The sequence below is a fragment of the Staurois parvus genome, unplaced genomic scaffold, assembly GCF_062004578.1.
Source record: "Staurois parvus isolate SC_StPar_1 unplaced genomic scaffold, SC_StPar_1.0 ptg000877l, whole genome shotgun sequence".
Lineage (NCBI taxonomy): Eukaryota > Metazoa > Chordata > Amphibia > Anura > Ranidae > Staurois > Staurois parvus.
The window spans coordinates 626550-632168 of NW_028318673.1; positions in this window are offsets into that span (position 1 = coordinate 626550).

The window sequence follows — 5619 nt, forward strand, 5'->3', positions numbered from 1 at the left end:
CTTCCCACTGTGGGAGAAAGGCTACCAATCTTCCTCCCACAGGGGGAACTGAGTCATTGTGGCTTCTGGGGCTTTTCAGGAGGACAAAAAATCACCCCCTGCCTCTACCTCTCTGCCCCCAAGACCTTCTCTGTCCCTCTGATATGAGGCTCTTTGCTGGGTGTGATCTCCGAGTCCCCACCTCCTGCAGCTTCCTTTTTAGGGGGAAGGACTTTTTCCTGTCTGCCGTCCGGTCTAGAACTTCCTCCAACCCAGGCCTGAACAGGAAATCCCCTGTAAAGGGGATGCCACACAACTTAACCTTTGACGTGATATCTTCCTGCCATGTTTTCAACCATAAAGCCCTCCTAGCTGAGTTTGTTAGGGCCGCTGACCTGGCCCCCAGCCTCACTGACTCTGCAGAAGCATCCGCAATATACCCCACACCTTGTAATAAGCTTTCGAATGAAGACAGTCGGCCACAATATGGGCCTGCAACTGTGTTAACCAGTATTCTAGATTTCTGGCCATGGCAGTTGTGGCCATGGCAGGTTTCAGGTTTGACAGGGTTGAATCCCAAGCCTTCTTAAGGAGGGATTCCGCTCTGCTGTCTAACAAATCCGGCAAGACCACCATATCCTCGAACGCCAGGTCCGTTTTCCTCGCTGTTTGTGAAAAGGCTGCGTTGAGCTTGGGGTTTTTATTCCACACGGCCCCAGGATCCTCACTAAATGGAAACCTCCTCCTAAGAGCTCTAGAAAAGAAGGGCTTCCTTTCCGGGTCCTGCCACTCTTTCCTGATAGTATCAACTAAGATCTCGTGCACCGGAAAAACTCTGTGCCTTTGTTCCTCTAACCCCTGGTACATCTGATCATGCAAGGACAAGGTCTTAACTTCCTCCTTTATGTCTAAGGTTTTGTATATGGCCCCTAAAAGGTCATCTACCTCCTCTAGGGATAACTTGTACTGAGAAGGGCCCCTGAACTCATCTGAGGGACCCTCCCCAGCTGACTCCTCTTCCGATTGGGAATCCCCCGAGGGTTCCTCGTCCTCCCCTGTTATGAGGAGTTCCCTGCTTTGACCTGCTGAGGCCACCGGGGGGGCAGGGGGCTGTCTGGGGAACGGCTAACCTTTCCATAAGACTCTTGAAAGAGTTGAAGGTACTGGTCAGCTCCTTCACTGAACTGACCAAGTCACCCTGTTCTGGCCTCTCCTCCTTCACTAACCCTTCAATGCAAGGGCCGCAAAGAACCTTCCTCCAAGATTCCTTTAACACTGCCTTGCAGGATGGACATCTGCGCTTAGGCTCCTGATGCTTAAGCTTCTCCCGAGCCTTGCCCTGAAAGACAAAAAAGGGAGCAGCAAGGGAGCCTATCACCCACTGCCATTCACTCCCCTGCTCCCCCCCTTCCTTCCCGGCAGGGCCTAAGGACCTGACACCCTCCGACAGGACCCTCACCCTGCCCAAAAAGACCCTCTCACCACAAGAGGGTCCGGGAATACCCCAGGAGCTAGGGGCCACCAGGTAGGGAAGGACTCCTCTGAGTCACCTTACCTAAGACTGGCTGGTGCTGGCATCCCCTGGTCCCAGTGCTTCTGCTCCTGACATCCTTCCCAGGAGGGTGGTCGCCTGATGCGGTAGCCTGTCCCCCAGGCTGTTCCGCTCCACATTTGAATTTCACGTGCCGCGGTGTCTAGGGCTGCGGCCGGAAGCAGAAACCATGACCCTGGGAGAAGCCCCGCCCCTTCTGCCGGAACTGCCGTTCCCCGACATCCGGCCCGGCAAGCTCCATTGACCGCCAGCATGGGAAGGAGCAGGACTCCTCCCCGATCCTCACCAGATCTCACCGTGGTCGCCCCAATGCCCCAACTCACCGGAGGGGGTCGGGGGGCAAAGAGCAGGTACGTGCTGCCCCCTATCCCCCACGGTACACACTCACTGCACGGCAGCAGGCCCGGGGGGGATCACAGCCGGACACTCCGGCCTTCACTCCCTGCTGCCCTGAGTCTCCCAGCCGGCTCTCCAACCCTCGGCTCAGCCCTAACCTGCCTACCTGACAGCACCTTGAGCTTCCTCACATGTCTCCCCACCAGAGGAAACACCTGAACTGAGGTCGGAGGGGAGTGGAGAGCTTTTTATTTTGGGTGGAGGTGTTTCTTCAGGTGGGGAGGAGCCAAGGTCGCTCAAGGTGCTGTCCTGAAAGACGAAAGGTGAAAAAGGGGTTTGACAAACACAGTGTATCGAGACATTTCAAAATAAAACACAACTGTGATCCTAGTTTGCTAACCTTTTATGGTATAGATATGGGTAAACCACATTGGAGAGGAACCGATTTAATAAATGCTTTTTCCAAAAAAGAGACATACTGGATCTATGAATTCTTTTAAACTTAATGGGTTGAATGTGGATATTGATTTGAATTGCTTTCTCACACATTTTTTATATTTTTTTATATTTGATTATATTTATATATTTTACACTTGTTAGAGTTCCCTTTTAATTTGGTACTGGCCCTTTAAATATCCGTGATGGGTATTTTTTTGATTTGATTGTTTTTCTCTTTACCTGTGTTTTTTGGTTCTATAAATATTTTTATTTTCCTGTTTTTTTCTTTTATTTTTTCCCCAGTATTTGTTATTCATGCCATTTATATGTTTTATGTTGTTGATTGTATCGATGGCGATTGTTTATGGAGATATTATTCTTACGGCGTATGTCCCAATTGAGATCAGCTGCTGGCTGTCAAGTGCAGTGAATATTTAATGAGGGTTTGACGTCTCACATCCATCCGCTCCGTGAGGACGTCGATGACGAAACGCGTAGGGAAGAGCCTTTGGATGTGACGTCAGGATGTTCCCTAGTCGTTGGTACGGCGCATGTGCAGCCAGGCTGGGTCCGTGTCTGTATTATTCTATACGCTGCTTATGCTGGTGTCGGCTTAGACACTGCTTCTTGTAAGTGCAACATGTTTGATTAAATTGACAGTTTTTTGAAGTACTGCACCATGAGTCTTTATTCCCTCGTATTTTGAGTGGAGGTCTGATCATCCTAAGGATTCGGTGGTTGAGTGGTGAAGTGGATCTAGATGGTACACATTCTCTGCAGAGTATTGCTCCCTGGAGACCAGTTATGAAATTCCTAGTGTTGCTGCCTCAAGTTACTGATCATTGATCCCAGAGCAGAAAGCGTTATATGCTGATTTATAAAATGATCAGCATCACTCTCTGGTGAGTTCATTCAATCTATTCGGTGGTGGATGCACTTTTGCTGATATTTGGTTGAACATTTATTTCATCACGCATTATTTATTTTGGACTTTTTTGGTTGTACTTTACAATATATTTTTATTTATTTATTTATTTTTTTATTGAATTATATTTTTTGATTGAATTTTAATTTGATTTGTTTATTTAATTGCATATTTGTTTAGCGCAACCTGCTTTTTATTATAAGCGCTTGCTTGATTTCTTATTTTTACTAAAAGGCGCAATACTCACCATCATCTGGTGAGTGCGGTTGATGTTCGTTTCACACTGGTGCATGGTGGAAGCACATTTCTTTAGGAGAAGGATTTTATTTAAAATTATTTTTTCATAAACATTTGGGAAGAAGGAATTTTTTACACTTTTTTTTATTTTTATTTATTTAAAAAAAAAATTTGGACACTTTGTTAGTAATATTATTTAATATCTAATATTATTTATTTTGAATATTGATTCATACACTGTTTTGGTTTGATATATGTTATATATTTGGTGAGGGGGCTTTTGATTTGCGCTGTTTATTTATAACTTATAGTGCTAACAAATTGTTTTACCAAGTAATCGTCCGTTAAAATTGACCAATGACGTTGTAAAATGTGTCTGATTAGAATATTTGAACACTATTCGAGTGGGTTCAGCCACCATGTTCACTTTCTTCTTTTGATAGAGATGGTTCAAACATGATTGTCGACAAGTGCAGTTATATGCTTTGCAGACAGGTTTTGCTATCGCCTCTATCAAGCAATCACTCTCTTAGGTTGTTGGCTGCCTCTTGGAAACAATTCAGTTGAACAATTGTACTTAAGCCTCAGATACTGACTATATGGTATAGAGTTCTTGAGTGGTTGGGGGTGAAAGCTGGATGCATGTAATATGGCATTTCCTGCTGCATCTTTCCTATATAGTCCACTTGATAAGTGGCCATCACTGTCCTTGTATATGCGAACATCCAAAAAGTTCACCACTTCCCTATTATAAGACATAGTGAATTTAAGGTTATAGTCATTGAAATTAATTTTGTCAAAACATTCCAAAAGCATTTGCTCCGACCCCTCCCAGACTAGAAAAACATCGTCAATGTACCTGTGCCACATGGATATGTGGCTGAAGTACATAGTGAGGCTCTCATCTTAGAGGAACCACTGCTCCCACTCCCCCAAGTACAGATTAGTGTAGGATGGGGCACAACAAGTCCACACCCTGGACACACCCTGGACCTGGAGGAAGTGGGAGCCGTTGAATGAAAAATAATTATGATGAAGGATGTAGTCTAGCCCTGTCAATACAAAATCATTCATAGGCCAGTCTTGAATGGGTCGTTGGGAAAGAGTGCGTCTTATGGCTGCTAAACCCCGATCATGGGGAATGGAGCTGTATAGAGCCTCAATATCGATGGTAACTAACAAGACTTCTTTGGGAACAGTGGAGTCCTCAATAATTTGTAAAAAGTGGACAGTATCCTTAAGAAATTAAGGTAATGATGATAAATGAAGTTGTAGGTATTAGTCTATAACACGACTCAAATCTTCAGTTAGACCGCCATTCGCCAAAACTATTGGACATCCAGTAGGATTTTTTGGATCCTTGTGTATTTTAGGTAAACTAAAATGTAGGAGTTCTAGGAAATTTCACTATAATGTATTCCCATAATTGGTTCTGGATGATACCTTGTTCTAAAGTACTGTCAATAGAACAAATAGGCACAAACCTTGCAATCAAAGTTGAGGGGATGGAGCGATACCAATTGTTGTTGGACAGAATTTTGTAACACATTTCCTTGTATTGTGTGTTGTCCATAATGACTACGTTACCACCTTTTACAGATGGTTTCATTGTAATGATGTTATTGTTCTGTAGGGCGCGTGGCACTTCTTGTTCCATAGAAAACAAATTGTCACTGTACATATGATTATAGGAGAGGTTCTTGATGTCTTTCACTGTAAATCTGATCATAGGAGAGGTTCTTGATGTCTTTCAATGTTTGTATAAGGAATATAGCAATGCTAGGATAATTGCTCAAAGGTGGAAACTTTGAGGACAGTTTTTTAAATTGAGTAAAGGAATCGATGGTGATTGGTCTGATTCCCACAATAGTCAGTCCAGATCGAGTTGATCAATAGGATCACTGGGTTGGCTTTCTTCCAGCAGGAGCGTCAAATCTCTGAGGGCTTTGAAATCTCTGCTGGAGTATTGCGACCAATCAAAAGATTCAGTGGCATGGCTGGATTTCCCATAAGCACATCTTATGGAAAGTTTTCTGGCAAAAAGCTGTAAATCCTTAACTAATTCAAACTCATCTGTATTTTGATGTGGACAGAAGCTTAGTCCACGAGAGAGAAGATTTTCTGCAAATTGGGTCAAGGCATATGAGGACAA